The 19,502-nt window shown below is 43.2% G+C and overlaps 1 pseudogene; it reads right to left on the bottom strand.

Moving 5' to 3' along the window:
* LOC145406403 (hemicentin-2-like) overlaps positions 1 to 19,502 on the bottom strand; it is a 664,782-nt pseudogene that overhangs the window by 58,550 nt on the left and 586,730 nt on the right.

The raw sequence follows: 19,502 nt of genomic DNA, 5'->3' as shown, positions 1-19,502 counted from the left end.
GGCCAGGTATCTTCAGGGATGTTTCCTGGTATTGTAAGTCTTGTCACACCTGTCAAGTTGTGGGGAAGTTTAATCAGACCGAAAGGGTTGCACCTCTAGTTCCCATTCCTCCTTTTGAGGCGCCATTCACCCGTGTGTTGGTGGATATTGTGGGCCCTCTTCCTAAGACTTCTTCAGGATTTTCTTATGTGTTGACCCTGATTGATTTGGCTACTCGTTATCCTGAAGCCATTCCACTTAGAAATATCTCAGCAAAGAACGTGGTTAAGGAAATGCTAGGGTTCTTCACAAAGTTTGGTCTGCCCAAGGGGGTACAGTCAGACCGGGGAAGTAATTTCATGTCAAATGTTTTCAAGCAGTCTCTGAAAGAGTTGGGCATCACCCAGATCACGTCTTCAGCTTACCATCCCCAGACCCAAGGAGCGTTGGAGAGATATCATCAAACACTCAAATCGATGCTCAAGAAATACTGTTTGGAACATCAGAAAGACTGGGATAAAGGTCTTCCATTCGTTGTATTTGCTGCAAGAGAATCTCCAAATGAATCACTGGGCTTCTCACCTTTTGAACTACTGTTTGGCCATGAAGTAAGAGGACCCCTTAAGCTACTCAAGGAATGCTGGCTGTCGGAGGAAGATGACGTCAACCTGCTGGAGTATGTGATGAAGTTCAAAGAACGGCTGTCCACTGCTTTACAGCTGGCGAGAGAGAATTTAGGAGCTGCTCAGGAGAAGATGAAGACTTGGTATGATAAGAAGTCCAGGTTATGCCACTTTCAGCCAGGAGATCAGGTTTTGATTCTGCTACCGGTTCATGGGCAACCTCTTCAAGCCAAGTTTAGTGGTCCTTATTTCGTGGAGAAGAAACTCAGTGATGTCAACTATGTCATCGCCACACCAGATCATAGAAAGAACAAGCAACTATGTCACATTAACATGCTAAAGTTATATCACAGGCAGGACGAAAATAATCCAGTCTGCACTGTAGCTGTTCCACCCGAGTCTGCAAGTGAAGCTCTCCCATGCAGTATGAGCCTGAGTGATAGTTTGGGGAAGAATCCAGATATCATGAATGATCTCCAGACTAAGCTTTCTCATCTACCTCCCGAAGAAAGGCAGGAGTTTTCGGCATTACTGCAGGAGTACCCGCAAGTGTTCCGTGCTACTCCAGGAAGAACCACTGTGTTGATCCATGATGTCGATGTTAGAGACGCAAAGCCAATTAAATTGCCTCCTTACCGTGTGAACCCAGTGAAAGTTCTTCTCATCCAGAAGGAGCTTGGCTACCTGTTGGACCACAAGATGATTGAGCCCTGTCAGAGCGAGTGGAGTTCTCCTGTCACTCTAGCCCCTAAGCCAGGTGGGTCACAGCGGCTTTGCATCGACTACAGACGTGTTAATCAGATAACCAAAACAGACACTTACCCTCTCCCTCGTGTGGAAGATTGCATAGACAAGATCGGAAAGGCTAGGTACATAAGTAAGTTTGATTTGTTAAAGGAATACTGGCAAGTACCTATGACTGAACGTGCTAGGGAGATCTTATGTTTTGTAACACTAGGAAAGAAAATGTTATTGCAGATTGCTTATCTAGACTTTAGACAGATTGTTTTAGAGTAATAAGAAATTTCCTTTGTAAATTTCTTTTTCTTTGTGGGGAGGTGTTACATAGCCTATGATTTCATCATCTTTTGTGTAATTTTAACGCACAGTATGCTGCATGTTTGATCACGAGCGTGTTCTGCCTCAGTTCCCCCCTTCTACCGTTATAGTAGAGTAAGTCGTCCTTTCTGTTGTTCAGAGCGGGATTGTCAACTCTTTGTCCCCATGGCTTCATTTGCGCGTCCTTCTTACAAGTTGTATCAAGCTCTGCCGGCCCTTATATAATGAGCTCAGTCTCTGCATTATTGCCACTTAGTTCTACTCCTCATTTTGTTCACATCTCTGTCCTCCCCTGTACAGTTATTGTTGTGAGTGCTCTGGAAGTTTCCAACCATCTAGCAGCTGTGTAATTTGAGTATAACTGTTATTCCATTTTTTCCTTGTACTGTGTAGCGTAGGCTGTTGATTTGTGGGCCTGGTGAGTTTTTTTTTTTTTTTGTAATTTATGTAAGATTCATTTTGTCAGCCAGTTTTAATACTATTTTGTATCTGTAATAATTTATCTTGCATTAACTGAGCATTACCCAGTGTATTTTCATTTTCTCAGGGCTGACTTAGGTAAATTTACTCTTGCTAATTTCATGTGAATAGAGGCTATTGCAGTTAACCATATATTTAACCTGTTTTTTGCCATTACGTTATCCTTATGAGTCCTGAATGTTTTGTTGTTAGTTTGAGCATTAAACTTTAACTTGTAATTTTACCTAACTCTTTTATTTTGAACCTGGACCTTTACGAGACAGTAGTGATTATTAGTATTCTCACTTAAAGTGTACATTATCTTTCTCTGTTCCGTAACATAAATTTGGCGACCTCATATCAGGATATTCAGGATATTATCATAAAGATATTGCTCGATATTTTGTGACTGTGATTTATTCATGATGTCTACTATTACCCTCGTACTACACTTGATGAAGCCAAAGATTTTTTGTCAAATGTGCAAACAGTGTGTGATGTAGAAAACAGAACAAAGAATGAACTTAAGCTTGTTGCTCAACAATTGGGAATTGCTGTTCGCTCTCATCATTCTAAAGATCAAATTGTTGACATGATTAATGAAAGCTTGTTTAATGTAACTCCTCCAAATGAGCAAACGCAGACTGAATTAGCTAAGTTACAGCTAGCCCTGCAGGAGGCTCGTGTGAAGGAAGCTGAATTTCAAGCACCTGCTAAGGAGGCTGAGTCTCAGGCTAAGGAGGCTTGTGTTAAGGAGGTTGAATTTCAGGCAAATGCTCGTATTCAAGAGGCACAGGTACAGGCTCAGGCACGAATTGAACTTGCTAGGATTCAGGCAGACCATGAGTATCGCATGAAACAAGGTGGAACTGGATCATCTAGCTCTGATGATTTTGATGTGGCTAAAAATGTTAAACTTGTCCCTCCTTTTAATGAATCTGATTTAACAAAGTATTTTCAGTTGTTTGAGAGGGTAGCTACAGGTTTTAATTGGCCAAAAAAATATTGGCCAGTACTCCTTCAAACTGTTCTCACCGGTAAAGCTCAAGTAACTTATGCATCTTTGCCTCAGGATCAATCTGATAATTATGATGTAGTTAAGAGCTTGATTCTTAAGGCCTATGAGCTTGTTCCTGAAGCCTATAGAGTAAAATTTAGGACAACTTACAAGCAAGATAAGCAATCCCATGTTGAGTATGCAAAAATCAAAGAAGATCTGTTAGAGCAGTGGTTAAATTCTAAGAATGTGGATTCTGATTTTGACAAATTTAAGCAGATGATTTTGCTGGAGGACTTCAAGAGGTGTATTAGTAAAGATGTAAGCCTATATCTTGATGAGAGAAGAATAGATAATTTGTCTGATGCTGCAGTTTTAGCTGATGAATATGTTCTCACTCACAAGAGATATTCTAGAGAAAGAGGGAAAGCTGAGAGTAAGTACGTTGCCTCTACTCAGAGTACAGGTAACAGGAAAGAGAATAAAGATGATGTTTCTCAGGAAGTAAATACCAGCTTCACCTCTAGATTTCAGAAAAGTAAATGTACTTATTGTAGTAAGTTTGGTCATACTACGGAGAAATGTTTCAGGAGACAGCGTGATGTGAACAAAAAGGAGTCTTTAAATATTCAGTCAATTGGTCTAGTGTCCACTCTTGAGAGTTCCCAGAATTCTTTAACTGAGTTCACTGAACCTGCTTTGAGGGGTAACTTAAATTCTCATGATGGAGCTCCTCTTTTGAGCAGTAACGTGGGTGACACTATCAAGAGTTCATGTGCTAATTTCCTGTCTGATGGTTTTGTCAGTCCTCTGGACAGTAATGACAGGAAATCAGTTAAAATATATCGTGATACAGGTGCTTGCCAATCCCTTATGCTGACCAGTGTTCTAGGCTCTAATGTTAATTCCTCTGATGAAACTGTAATCTTACAAGGTGTAGGGAATAATTACTTCTCTGCCCCTCTGTGCAGAGTGAATTTAGAGTCTGGTTTTGCTAATGGTTCCGTTATGGTTGGGTTGGTTGAGACTCTCCCAATGTCAGGTGTAACTTTCTTACATGGAAATGATATTGGTGGAAGTCAAGTGTGTCCAGCTCCTCAGTTGTCTAGTGAGCCAGTGGCTGCGTCCCGGGATTGTGATGTCCCTGATGTGTTCCCTGCATGTGCTGTCACTAGGGCTAAGTTTAAAGTTACTGGTGATTTAGAGGATAATGATGATGATGATGTTATCCTAGCTGACACTTTTCTTGCTAATTTGGACCACTCACCAGATGAGGCAGTACCCCGTAGTGTTGATAATTTGTCTCGTCAAGAGTTGGTTGAGTTGCAGGTTGCTGACCCTGAGTTGAAAGGTCTAGCTAACTCTGCTTGCAGTGAGGAAGAGTCAGCTGGTGCTTCTACTTGTTATTATATAAAGTCAGGAGTACTTATGAGGAAGTGGAGACCCCCAACAGTATCAGCCGACTGTGAATGGGAGGTTGTACATCAAGTTGTCATCCCTCGTGTTTGTAGGCAGGATATCATTAGAGTGGCTCATGATTCCAGTTTGGCAGGACACCTTGGAGTGAGGAAGACTGTGGCACGCATTTTGGAACACTTCTACTGGCCAGGTATCTTCAGGGATGTTTCCTGGTATTGTAAGTCTTGTCACACCTGTCAAGTTGTGGGGAAGTTTAATCAGACCGAAAGGGTTGCACCTCTAGTTCCCATTCCTCCTTTTGAGGCGCCATTCACCCGTGTGTTGGTGGATATTGTGGGCCCTCTTCCTAAGACTTCTTCAGGATTTTCTTATGTGTTGACCCTGATTGATATGGCTACTCGTTATCCTGAAGCCATTCCACTTAGAAATATCTCAGCAAAGAACGTGGTTAAGGAAATGCTAGGGTTCTTCACAAAGTTTGGTCTGCCCAAGGGGGTACAGTCAGACCGGGGAAGTAATTTCATGTCAAATGTTTTCAAGCAGTCTCTGAAAGAGTTGGGCATCACCCAGATCACGTCTTCAGCTTACCATTCCCAGACCCAAGGAGCGTTGGAGAGATATCATCAAACACTCAAATCGATGCTCAAGAAATACTGTTTGGAACATCAGAAAGACTGGGATAAAGGTCTTCCATTCGTTGTATTTGCTGCAAGAGAATCTCCAAATGAATCACTGGGCTTCTCACCTTTTGAACTACTGTTTGGCCATGAAGTAAGAGGACCCCTTAAGCTACTCAAGGAATGCTGGCTGTCGGAGGAAGATGACGTCAACCTGCTGGAGTATGTGATGAAGTTCAAAGAACGGCTGTCCACTGCTTTACAGCTGGCGAGAGAGAATTTAGGAGCTGCTCAGGAGAAGATGAAGACTTGGTATGATAAGAAGTCCAGGTTATGCCACTTTCAGCCAGGAGATCAGGTTTTGATTCTGCTACCGGTTCATGGGCAACCTCTTCAAGCCAAGTTTAGTGGTCCTTATTTCGTGGAGAAGAAACTCAGTGATGTCAACTATGTCATCGCCACACCAGATCATAGAAAGAACAAGCAACTATGTCACATTAACATGCTAAAGTTATATCACAGGCGGGACGAAAATAATCCAGTCTGCACTGTAGCTGTTCCACCCGAGTCTGCAAGTGAAGCTCTCCCATGCAGTATGAGCCTGAGTGATAGTTTGGGGAAGAATCCAGATATCATGAATGATCTCCAGACTAAGCTTTCTCATCTACCTCCCGAAGAAAGGCAGGAGTTTTCGGCATTACTGCAGGAGTACCCGCAAGTGTTCCATGCTACTCCAGGAAGAACCACTGTGTTGATCCATGATGTCGATGTTGGAGACGCAAAGCCAATTAAATTGCCTCCTTACCGTGTGAACCCAGTGAAAGTTCTTCTCATCCAGAAGGAGCTTGGCTACCTGTTGGACCACAAGATGATTGAGCCCTGTCAGAGCGAGTGGAGTTCTCCTGTCACTCTAGCCCCTAAGCCAGGTGGGTCACAGCGGCTTTGCATCGACTACAGACGTGTTAATCAGATAACCAAAACAGACACTTACCCTCTCCCTCGTGTGGAAGATTGCATAGACAAGATCGGAAAGGCTAGGTACATAAGTAAGTTTGATTTGTTAAAGGAATACTGGCAAGTACCTATGACTGAACGTGCTAGGGAGATCTTATGTTTTGTAACACTAGGAAAGAAAATGTTATTGCAGATTGCTTATCTAGACTTTAGACAGATTGTTTTAGAGTAATAAGAAATTTCCTTTGTAAATTTCTTTTTCTTTGTGGGGAGGTGTTACATACCCTATGATTTCATCATCTTTTGTGTAATTTTAACGCACAGTATGCTGCATGTTTGATCACGAGCGTGTTCTGCCTCAGTTCCCCCCTTCTACCGTTATAGTAGAGTAAGTCGTCCTTTCTGTTGTTCAGAGCGGGATTGTCAACTCTTTGTCCCCATGGCTTCATTTGCGCGTCCTTCTTACAAGTTGTATCAAGCTCTGCCGGCCCTTATATAATGAGCTCAGTCTCTGCATTATTGCCACTTAGTTCTACTCCTCATTTTGTTCACATCTCTGTCCTTCCCTGTACAGTTATTGTTGTGAGTGCTCTGGAAGTTTCCAACCATCTAGCAGCTGTGTAATTTGAGTATAACTGTTATTCCATTTTTTCCTTGTACTGTGTAGCGTAGGCTATTGATTTGTGGGCCTGGTGAGTTTTTTTTTTTTGTAATTTATGTAGGATTTATTTTGTCAGCCAGTTTTAATACTATTTTGTATCTGTAATAATTTATCTTGCATTAACTGAGCATTACCCAGTGTATTTTCATTTTATCAGGGCTGACTTAGGTAAATTTACTCTTGCTAATTTCATGTGAATAGAGGCTATTCCAGTTAACCATATATTTAACCTGTTTTTTGCCATTACATTATCCTTATGAGTCCTGAATGTTTTGTTGTTAGTTTGAGCATTAAACTTTAACTTGTAATTTTACCTAACTCTTTTATTTTGAACCTGGACCTTTACGGGACAGTAGTGATTATTAGTATTCTCACTTAAAGTATACATTATCTTTCTCTGTTCCGTAACAATATATATATATATATATATATATATATATATATATATATAGATATATATATATTGTCACAAATTCGCGCGAGTATATTTATAAATTCGTGACATTTTTTCATCAGTGGGAAAACCACAAATTCTGGTGGAGTTCCCATTGCGTATCACCCACTTCAACCGTCCTCGTGTTCACTCGGTTGGGGCGGTTTTCAGAACATTTTCCACTGTTTCATAAGTGATCATCCTTGCACGCGACATTAGCGCCTTCGCTGAGTGATTTATTGTGGGCATATACAGCTCACTTCCTTTCCGTTCACCATTGGAGCAAACACAGCCGGCCCTCGCCCTTTTCCATAATTCGAACTTAGTCAGGATTGGATCGTTGTGACAGCAGGTTCGTGCCCAACGCGGAGCAGCGCCGCCACAGCAAGTTCTTGAAATCTCCACCTAGACAGTGAATCGGCGAAGAGGTTTTGCGTGTTTGCAGCATCCGTCCTACGTATCGATGCTCAGTCATTCAGCTTAGCCCCTCTACTGACCAGTATTTCTTTTCGTTTTTTCCTAGGTCTAAGTTTAGCTTTTGAGTGAGTGAGTGAGTGTATTCTCCTTGTTATTTTGAATTCATTTTGTGACTTATGTAACGTAAATTTATTTCATTGTAATTAATAAATTTTACAGTTCTTTTCCTTTGAGCTTAATGTATAGTTAAACTCGAGTTTTATTTCTCTACATTAAGCTTATTCTAGTTACCGCTCCTAGTTTGCATAAACGCTTTGCATTATTCATAAGTGGTACTTAGGCCAGTCCTTTTGTGTTAGAAATGGAGGAACGATTGGGCAAATATGAACTGGAGCAGATGGGGGATGTGGAAGGTGTGTGCGGGATATTTACAGAAGAAGTGTGTGCAGCGTGTGATGTGGTGTGTGGGAGGAAGAGAAGACGGAGGGCGGTGCATGGAACAGCGTGGTGGACTGAAGAGGTGAGACAGGCTGTGGGACAAAAGAAGAAAGCATACAATGAATGGATGAGAAGTAGGGGCGTGGAAGAAGTTGAGAGGCGGAAGAGAGAGTTATATGTAGATAGAAAGAGAGAGGTGAAAAGATTAGTAAGAGAGAGTAAGAAGAGAGTGGATGAGGAATTTGGAAGGAATTTGAGTGTAAAGTGGAGGGACTGTAAGAAGATGTTCTGGAAAGAGGTGAAGAGAGTAAGACAGGGTAGAAGTGAGGTTAGCAGGGGAGTGAAAGATAAAAATGGTAGATTACTACTGGAGAAGGGAGAAAAGGTGAGCAGATGGAGAGATCATGTTAAGGAATTGTTGAACATACAGGATGGAAGTAATGCGAGTATAAGTGGCTGGGGAATGGCTGGGAGAAGGAAGGAGGTGAGAAGATAGGAAGAAATCAGTAGGATAGAAGTTGTGGAAGCAATGAAGAAAGTCAAAATGGGGAAAGCCCCAGGAATTGATGAAGTGTGTGGTGAAATGCTGAAGCATGGGGGAGAGATAGTAGTAGAATGGATGTGGATGATGTGCAGATTGGCCTGGGAGGAAGGTAGAGTCCCAGAGGATTGGAAGTCAGGTATATTTGTTCCCTTGTACAAAGGAAAAGGGGAAAAAGAAGTGTGTGGTAATCATAGGGGCATTTGTCTTCTTAGTATAATAGGAAAAGTGAATGGTAGGATACTTATTGACAGAGTTAGAGAAAGAACAGAGGAATTAGTTGGAGAGGATCAGGGAGGCTTTAGGAAGTGAAGAGGTTGTGTAGATCAGATATTCATTCTTAGATCTTTAGTGGAAAAGTTTCTAGAGCAGGGAAAGAAGTTGTATGCGGCTTTCATGGATTTGGAGAAAGCATATGACAGAGTGGATAGACAAGGATTGTGGAAAGTGTTAAGAATATATGGAGTAGATGGGAAGTTGTTGAATGCTGTGAAGAGTATTTACGATGGTGTAGTGCGTGTGGATGCTGAAGTATGTGAATTTTTCTCTTTGGAGGTTGGGTTGAAACAGGGATGTGTCATGTCTCCATGGTTGTTCAATCTGTTCATGGATGGGGTAATAAAAGAGGTACAAGGTAAGGTAGTGGATGTTGGAGTGGCCCTGGTGAGAGAGGATAGTGTTTGGAAACTCCCTGTGCTGTTGTTTGCAGATGATACTGTGTTGTTGAGTGAAGACAAAGGGGAGCTGCAAGGCTTGGTGGATGAGTTTGGGAGAGTGTGTAAGAAACGGAATCTAAAAGTGAATGTACAGAAGAGTAAAGTGATGGTCTTTAAGAGAGGTGAAGTCAGTGAATGTACAGCGAGGTTGGATGGTGAGGAATTGGAAAATGTGAGTACGTTTAAGTACTTGGGTAGTGTGATGATTAAGGATGGAGGTTTGGAGGGTGAAGTGCTTGAAAGGGTACTGCAGGGAAGAAAGGTTGCTGGTTCTTTGAAAGCAGTGACAAGAATCAGTGAAGTGAGCATGGAAGTGAAAAAGTTACTACATGACAGTGTTGTGATACCAACTCTAACATATGGAAGTGAAGCTTAGACATTGTTGGAAGAACACAAGTCAAGAGTGAGAGCAGTGGAAATGAGTTATTTAAGAGGAGCCTTTGGAGTCACATGGAGAGACAGGCTGACGAATGAGGTTATAAAGGAGCATTGTGGTGTGGATGTGGATGTGATAGGAAGTGTTATGGGAAACACACTGAGGTGGTTTGGCCATGTGGAGAGGATGGAGGGTGAAAGACTGACGAAGAGAGTGTATGTGAGTGAGATGGAGGGGGGAAGTGGGAGGGGGAGGCCGTGGATGAGATGGAGGGATGGGGTGGAGAGGTATATGAGAGAGGGGGGTGTGAGTTGGGAGCAGGGCAGTGAAATGGCGGGGGACAGGACGAAGAGGAGGAGATTTGTTTGTGGCCACCCCAGATGGGATTGAGGTGTCTGGCAATAGATAGATAGATAGATTAAATCCGTTTGCCAACCAGGAGTTAAGGCACCGGCAAGAACCTGTTTATCACTAATAGCATTAGTTATTAATTGTCAAGGGTGGAGTCACTTTCTCTAGAGGCTAATAGTACTAACAAACAGCACACGTGAGTAATTAGTCTCTGCTCTGTACTAATGAGAAGTTTATAAATTCTAGTCCTTTGAGAATCGGCGCAGTAAGCCACGTAAAGTAAAACTTACTGCTTAATTTCACAAGTCATTTCTTTGTCTCTATTTTCAAGCAAAACCTTTATTTAATTTTTGAATTCACGAGACTCCGTGACATCTGGCGACCTCATTCCAGGATATTAACTCCTAGCTCTAAAGTTATTAACGAGATAATACTCACTCACTCATACTTCGGTATTTATCATTAAAGTCTATAGGCACTATTTTACTGGTGATTATTGATTCATTTCTATTAATTTTACGTAATGGTTTCACAGTCAGTTGTTTTTTTAATTTTCTTTCTTTACCAGGTTAACTAGATAAAACTGGTCACCACTAACCTGTGCCTATATTATTTACTCTTGATTACTGGCATTTCTTTGCAAAACAGCAGTCAGTACTTAGTCTTCAGTTCACTCAGACTGAGTTAGCATCATGACTACTAATGTCTATGTACAGAAAGCTAAAGATATGGGGCTTAGCGACCCCCCAAAAGTCAAAGAGTGTGTACTCTCTCGGTTTAGTTACGAGCAGCAATGTGAGAATGATGCTCGCGAAGAACGTAGAATTCAATGCAAATACGAGCGAGAACAACGCGAATACGAGCGAGAACAATGCGAACATGAGCGAGAACAGCGCAAGAAACGCGAGAGAGAACGTCAACGCGAGGAAAAACAATGTCAACTTGAGTTAGAACAACGCGAGAGAGAACGTCAACACGAGTGAGAACAACGAGAGAGAGAACGTGAATACGAGCTAGAACAACGAGAGAGAGAGCGAGAACACGAACGTGCCGAGCACGAGGCATGTGAGAGACATGAATTCGAGATGCTGAAGCTCAAGCGAGACTCCTTGGCTTCAGACACACGTGGTGCAGCTAACCCAAGCTCCATGAGCACTCTCCCTGCACATGTTCTGGCGACCCCACACATCAAGCTTCCTCCATACAAGGAAGGCGAGAGAATCGAGCCATTCATAGCTCGTTTCGAAGACATGGCTCAGCTGTATCAGCTGGATGAGGCAGCTATGCGGCTTCAGTTTCTTAGCCTGTTTGAGGGCCCTGCCCTCGATATTCTCCACAGAATTCGTGGAGACAATCTCACATATGAGATGATGAAGGCTGCACTCATCAAAGCGTACAGTCTCATACTTGACGACGCCAAGAGCCAATTTATGAGGGCGCGTTTACAAGAAAAAGAGACTGCCCTTCAGTTTCTTGATCGGCTTACTGCTTACTTAAATGAGTGGATGGAGAAAGATGAAACTCCTTCCACACGTGAGGGGATAATTGACCTTATGCAGTGCATGCAGCTAGAAAAGTCGTGGCCTACTGAACTTATGGCTCAGCTTAAGATCTGCCACGTAAGGGATGCCAGCCAAATGGTGGAGAAGGCTGATGCGTTCTTCACTGCATACAGGTATGAATCTCGTAAGCAGCACACCTGTAACAGGAAAGCTGACAAATCTGGGAAACCGTCTCAGACTGTACCTCAGCAACAAGGCCGTTCCCAGAATAATGGCCAAGGTCCAAGCAAACCACAGAAGAAGGACCAGGGGCAAAATACCCAGAAACCTGAGTGGAAGCGGTACAACAAGCAAAACGCTAACCAGCAGCAGTACCGGTATTTCAAGCAGCAGCAGGGCAAGGACAAACCACATAACCCTCAGTCAGGACAATCGACTTCAGTGTATTGGAGGCAGGATGCTAATGCAGCCTTCATTCCACAACAAGCGCACAGTGGTGCCAACCCCACCAGTACAGGTACTTCTTCGCAGTTCACAGGTCCCTCAGCGACAGTGAACTCTCCACCTCAGGTGGTCAATGCTCCAACTCCTCAGATGGTGAGCACGACCCCTCAGGCATCAAGTTCTCAGGGCGCCACAAATGCTGCATCGTTTGTTCCGCAGTCTCACCAATGACTGGCTGCTACCTCCTCAGACCCTTCTACCAATAACACTGCCTTTCTTGTTCAGCCAGGGCTTGTGGGAGGTGTTTCTGTAAATGTCTTGAGAGATAATGGTTTCTCAGGTTGCTCCGTCAAGCAAAGTTTAGTTCGGCCCGACGAGTACACGGGTAAGCAGATCCAAGTTAGACTTATTGATGGATCAGTGAGATTGTTCCCTGAGGCACATATCCAGGTGGCATCTCCTTTCTACACTGGCTTGACAGCTGCTGTTGTCATGCCAGAACCTTTGTTTGACCTCATTATCGGCAACATACTGGGGGGTCAAAAACAGTTACGCTGTAGATGTTGCTACTCAGACTTTGGCTGTTGCAGTAACACGAGCCATGGCCAAGGCTCAGAATCGTGCCACCTTGTTGACCGTCGCAATGCCACAAGATCTGATTCGTAGTCAAGATATTGTCCAAGAACAACAGTCTGACCCGACATTTGCCTCAGTGCATAAGAATTGGAGGGTAAAGTGATTAAGTATTCACTGGGAGGTCAAGCCAGGTTCCTTCGTAAGCGAGGACGGCTATGCCGTGAGTCACAAACACCCCAGGGCAAGGTTCAACTGCAGTTCGTCGTTCCCGCAAAGTATCGCCGAGCAGCGTTTGAATTAGCTCATTGTTCAGTGATGGGAGGTCACATGGGCCAAAAGAAAACCTCTGACCGCATCCATGCTGACTTTTTCTGGCCAGATATGGGACAGGAAATAACTAGGCTTGTGCGTTCCTGTGATACGTGTCAGTGTACTACTGACTGGGGACGTATCCGTTCTGTGCCATTGAAACCAATGCCTATAATCTCTGAACTGTTCGAGAGAGTAACAGTTGACATTGTTGGGCCAATCTCTCCTAGGGCAAGTGATGGATCAAGGTATATCCTCACTATTGTTGATTTCAGCAAACGGTGACCTGAAGCCATGGCCCTTAAGAATATAGAGGCTGTCACTGTTGCTGAGGCATTGATTGAAGTGTTCTGTCGTGTAGGAATCCTCAAAAAGGTCTTAAGCGACCGGGGTTCGCAGTTCACCTCTGCAATGATGAACAAAGCATTCAGGTTGTTGTCCATCTGAGGCCTGCGAGCTACGCCTTATCATCCCATGTGTAATGGGTTGCGTGAGAGGTTCAGTGGGACTCTCAAGATGTTAAAATGCATGGCCGCCGAACAGCCAAAGGAATGGCTGCAGTTCATTGCCCCTCTTCTATTTGCTTATCGAGAAGCCCCACAGCATTCCTTGAAGATCTTACCCTTTGAACTGGTGTATGGAAGGTCAGTCCGTGGACCACTTCAAGTCCTTCGCGAGTTATGGGACGATGAGGAACCCGACCCTGAAGTCAAGACCATCTACACCTACGTCCTTGATCTAGCTGACTGCCTCCAGTTGACATGCGAGTTAGCTAAGGAAGAATTGATCAAGGCCCGCGAAGTTCAGAAAACCTATTATGATAAGAAGGTAAAACTTCGGAAGTTTAGTCCAGGCGACAAGTGCTTTGTGTTACTCCCCACTGCCCAGAACAAGTTGTTGGCACAGTGGAAGGGTCCATTTGATGTAGTAGAGCGCATTTCAGACCTCAACTACATAATTCAGATGGGGAATCTTTGTAAAAGGTTCCACATTAACATGTTGAAGGCTTATCATGAGTCATCCCCCAAGGAGACTGGCCTACAAGTAGCCGATGACAGTGACCAGCCACTGCAAGAAACTAGGGCAGTCACATTGATCCCATTGATCACATTGATGACGAGCCCTTAACCATTCAGTCCCGTCAGGAGGAGACTGTCGGAGATATTTTACTTAACACTGACTTAGCATTAGGTGACCAGAATGCCATAAGGCCACTGCTCTGTCAGTATGCCGATGTCTTCTCTGACCAACCTAGACTCGCAAAGGTTGATTGTCACAAAATTGAGTTGACCAGCAGTACTCCCATAAAGGTTAAGCCATATCCGATTCCCATGGGACTACTGGACGCAGAAGACAACGAAATTGTTGACATGGAGACTGCGGGTATTATTGAAAAGTCGGCATCTCCTTACTGTAGTCCAATGGTAGTAGTTCGCAAGAAGGATGGCGGAGTCAGGATTTGTGGCGATTATAGGAGGCTAAATGCAATCACCAAAGTGGATGCCGAGTTAATGGGTGACCACATTGCCATCTTCTCCAAGCTGGCAGGGTCACGATATTTCACAAAGCTCGATTTGGCGAAGGGTTTCTTTCAGATTCCCCTTCACCCCGAGAGCCGTCAGTTCACTGCCTTTGCTATTCCCGGGGGGTTGTATCAGTATAAAGTCCTCCCATTTGGACTTACCAACTCCCCAGCAGTATTCAATCGTGCCATGAGACAAGTGCTCCATGGTATTGTAGGAGTAGAGATGTTCGTTGACGATGTCCTTGTTCATTCTGCTACGTTGGAGGAGCACCTTAGACTCTTGGAAATTGTCTTCAGTAGACTCCAGAGTTTCAATATAACTGTGAAGCCTAGCAAGTGTAAAATTGCTCACAGTGAGGTGAAGTTCCTCGGACATATTGTTGGCAACAATTGCTGCAGGTGTCAGGGTGACAAGATCAGGAAGGTTAGAAAAGCCCCGAGACCCATGACCAAGAAACAGGTTAGGGCATTCCTTGGCCTAGTGGGGTATTATAGGAGTTTTATCCCCAACTTTGCTCTCATTGCCCATCCATTGTACGAGGTGCTTCGGAAACATGCTCCCAACACCATTGAATGGGGAGAAGTGCAGGAAAGATCTTTTGCCACCCTTAAGAATATGCTGTGTAAGGAGCCTATTGCCTGATTCCAACAAACCTTTCATACTGCGCACTGATGCTTCACAAGATGGAGTAAGTGCCGTATTAATGCAAGAATCGGAAAGTGGAATCTTTCCAGTGACATACCACAGCCGTAAGCTAAAACCCACAGAGAGTAATTACAGTACTGTTGAGAAGGAACTCTTGGCCGTGGTTGATGGTGTTAAGAAATATTACTATCATTTATATGGAGCACCATTCACTGTGCAAACTGATCATATGCCTCTCACTAGTCTCAGCACGACTAAGACGGCTAATGCAAGATTGACACGCTGGACACTGTATTTGCAGCAGTGTAACTTTGTTGTGAGATACATCAAGGGAAGTGACAACGTAGGCGCAGACCTGATGTCTCGCCTGCTAACTGCTGACTAACACAGGCAACTGTTGTATGCTGGGTTCTGTAAGACAGGCGTCCCCAGAGATTTGAGCAATCCAAGGACAAGCCTGGTTCCCAGTTAAAAGTGTACCAGTAATACCTGACGACTCGCCCGTTGGTCCCACAGGACATGTTACGTCCAGGACCTGTATATACATGTATACCATAGGTTAAGGGGAAGTTTGAGACTCCTGTAAGGACAATCTTAGGCTGTGTATGAATTACCTTGTGGTGTCTCGAGCTGTGGGCCTCTCAGAGGATTCCCAGAGAATGCACATTATCCACATGAGTGTTCACACCCAAAGTGGGTGTTAAAATGTGACCTGCCCGCGATTCTGTAGGGATTCTCAGCTTGCCAATGTTTATCGTAAGTGTAGTTTAGGGATTAACCAGTAAACTGGGTCCTTTGGCTTAGCGAATTGCAGCGTTTGACGTCCTGCACAGGCGCCCAGTCTTTTCGCTCACTGACCACGTTTCTTGGCTAATAATAATTTAGGTTTAGGGTTTAACCAGTAAACTGAGTCCTAGCGAATTGCAGCGTTTGATGTCCTGCACAGGCACCCAGTCTTTTCGCTCAGTTTGACCACGTTTTCTGGTTAATAATAATGTAGGTTTAGGGTTTAACCAGTAAACTGGGTCCTTAGCGAATAGCAGCGTTTGATGTCCTGCACAGACACCCAGTTTTTTCGCTCAGTTGACCACATTTCCTGGTTAGTAATAATGTAGGTTTAGAGTTTAACCAGTGAACTGGGCTCCTTTGGCTTAGCAAATTGCAGCGTTTGATGTCCTGCACAGACTCCCAGTCTTTTCGCTCAGCTCCTCGTCCTGGAACTACATTTCCTGGTTAATAATGTATCCATTAATAGAGTAATGGTGCACTTTTGTAACATAAGTACTGATTGCTAGGCAGAGAGAGAAAGAAATGACACTTTTGATGCTCCTCCTTGATTGCTTTCACAGGTGCAGCTGGCGGGTGTGGCATTGTCGTGCAGATCAGCTGATTGTCATCGCATGCTGCTGCCTCTTCTCTTCTGCCTCGTCGTCATTATTTACTATTGTATTACATAATTTTACATGTAGGTACAGTTACACCACAACTGTCACACCTACACAGTGTATTACATACATCATACTACATAACAATTAGTTGTTAATGTAAATGTAGTGAACTTTTCGTTCAGTTTGACCTGAATACAGGATTTTTCATTGTCGTCACGGAGTTTTTTCCTCAAGCTTGCTTCTATTAATGTGTATACGAGGTTTTTATGCTCATGGGCGACTGTGATTTTCTCTTGTGGCAGGATAGTACACACACCACAGTGTGAATCTTGTGTGACTGACTTAGGATTTATATGCATGTACATCAAAAAAATTTTCTCTGAAGAAAATATTTTGATTTTGATGGGGTGTAATGTCACAAGTTTGCACGAGTATATTTATAAATTCGTGACATTTTTTCATCGGTGGGAAAACCACGAATTCTGGTGGAGTTCCCATTGCATATCACTCAGTTCAACCGTCCTCGCATTCACTCGGTTGGGGGGGGTTTTCAGAATATTTTTCACTGTTTCATAAATGATCATCCTTGCACGCGACATTAGCGCCTTTACTAAGTGATTTATTGTGGTTGTATATCGCTCACTTCCTTTCTATTGACCGTTGGAGCAAACACAGCCGGTCCTCGCCCTCTTCCATAATTCGAACTTAGTTAGGATTGGATCGTCATGAGAGCAGGTTCGTGCCCAGAGTGGAGCAGCGCCACCACAGCGAGTTCCTGAAATCTCCACCTAGACAGTGAATTGGTGAAGAGGTTTCACATGTTTGCAGCATCTGTCCTATGTATCGACGCCCAGTCATTCTGCTTAGCCTCTCTACTGACCAGTATTTCTTTTTGTTTTTTCCTAGGCAAGTGAGTGTATTCTCCTTGTTATTTTGAATTCGTTTTGAGACTTATGAAACGTAAATTTATTTCATTGTAATTAATAAATTTTACATTTCTTTTTCTTTCAGCTTAATGCATAGTTAAACTCGTGTTTTATTTCTCCATATTAAGCTTATTCTAGTTGCCGCTCCTAGTTTGCATAAACGCTTTGCATTATTCATAACTGGTACTTTGGCCAGTCCTTTTGTATTAAGCTTAAATCCATTGTGCCAACCAGGAGATAATGCACCGGCAAGAACCTGTTTATCACTAATAGCATTAGTTATTAATTGTCAGGGGTGGAGTCACTTTCTCTAGAGGCTAATAGTACTAACAAACAGCACACATGAGTAATTAGTCTCTGCTGTGTACTGTTGAGAAAGTTTATGAATTCTCGTCCTTAGAGAATCAGAGAAGTAAGCCGGCATAAAGTAAAATTGCTTGATTTGATAAGTCAATTCTTTGTCTCTATTTTCAAGCAAAACATATAACCTTTATTTCATTTTTAATTTCACGAGACTCCGTGACATTATATATACTGTATCTCTCTCTCTTTCTCTCTCTCTCTCTCTCTCTCTCTCTCTCTCTCTCTCTCTCTCTCTCTTTAACCCATTGGAACCCGGTGTCCGGAATATTGGACAGAACTGGGATTTTTCAAGTCTTTATAAAGTAGGGAACCCCCAGGTAGGGACCTATGAGCTTCGCGACTATGAGCCGATAGGCGGAGGGAAGTACGCTTAGTACCCACCCAGTGCCGTGCCTCGCCCAGCACCCCTGGGATCCAATGGGATATATATACCGTCAACATCATCATCATCATCCATTACAAGTCCACTGCTGAACAAATGCCTCCCCTAACCTTTTCCATGAATTCCTTGACTGAGCCAATCTTTGCTACGTTTTCCCTCCAGATTTCTCTATCTCATCTCTCCACCTCCTGTCTGGCCTTTTTCTGCTATGCTTACAATCTCTTGGTGCCCAGTCAGTCAGCCTCTTGCTCCATCGGTTATCCCTTATTCTTGCTATATGGCCTGCCCATCTCCATTTCTGTTCTTCTATAACTTCTATAATATCATTAACTTTAGTCTTCTCTCTCACCCAAGTTGATATTTTCCTGCCCCTTAAAGATATTCCTAAAATTGACCTTTTCATTGCTCTCTGAGAACGGAATATTTTATTTTCCATTGATTTTGTCAATTTCCTGGTCTCACAACCATACGTCATATACTTTTTGCTTAATACAAACTGGAAAGCTACTTTTCGTAATGTCTCTATGTTTCCCAAAAGCTTTCCATCCAATTATAATGCATCTTTTCATTTAGCTGTCATGATCTTTTTTTAGTTTTAGTATTTGTCCCAAGTAGTCGTATTCCTCAACTTCTTCAAGAATTTCTTTGCTTATTCTGATGACGCTCTTTGGTGTTTGTGGATTAAATATTAGTTTTACTCCACTTCATCTTTAGCCCTACTTTCAGACTATCTCTGTTCAGGTCATTTAAGAGAACGAAGCTTAGATTAGCGTGCCTTGTGAACTACTGACCTGACTCCCCCTTGACAGTCCAGTGAAAGGTGAGACTAGCATGCCTTCTGGAATACTGACCTGACTCCCTCTTGATCGTCCAGTGGAAGGTGAGGGCTGCTGGGTGGGCTAGAACACTGCAGGCTAGAGTGACATCACCACCCTGTTCCACCAAATATTCGGTTCGCTGCCCAGCCTTGCACACCGGGGCGTCTGTACCGGGTAGAAAGAGAAGTTTCCTGTTAATACGGAGAGTCTGCCGAAGGTATTTCAACTTGTGTTATAGATGCAGTGTCGCTTGTGGTACACTTGGGTTTTGCCAATGCTACTCAGTGCACAATGGTATGCAGTTAATAACTTTCTTTTTACTCATTTTTAAGGTATTATACTTAAATAACTATGGAACTGCAACTGTACTTGTGTACTTGCCTTTGTTGCATGGGTATTACAACCACCGGGCATCTTTTTCAGTGCGATTATGCCTTTTCAGTTTGGCCGTGGCCTCTCAGGCCGAATTCTATTCGGCTTAGGCTTGTGACGTTTTGAAATAGAGGGATTACTATATTGTTACATCTTTAAGGCTCCTATGACTCACTCTCAGCTGAATTAAAATGTGTACTATCAGATGGAA

The sequence above is a fragment of the Coenobita brevimanus genome, chromosome 70, assembly GCF_032717465.1.
Source record: "Coenobita brevimanus isolate Jiangsu-jjx chromosome 70, ASM3271746v2, whole genome shotgun sequence".
In the NCBI taxonomy this organism is placed as follows: domain Eukaryota; kingdom Metazoa; phylum Arthropoda; class Malacostraca; order Decapoda; family Coenobitidae; genus Coenobita; species Coenobita brevimanus.
The sequence above is the reverse complement of the archived record's forward strand: the minus strand, read 5'-3'. Positions and strand labels throughout refer to the sequence as shown.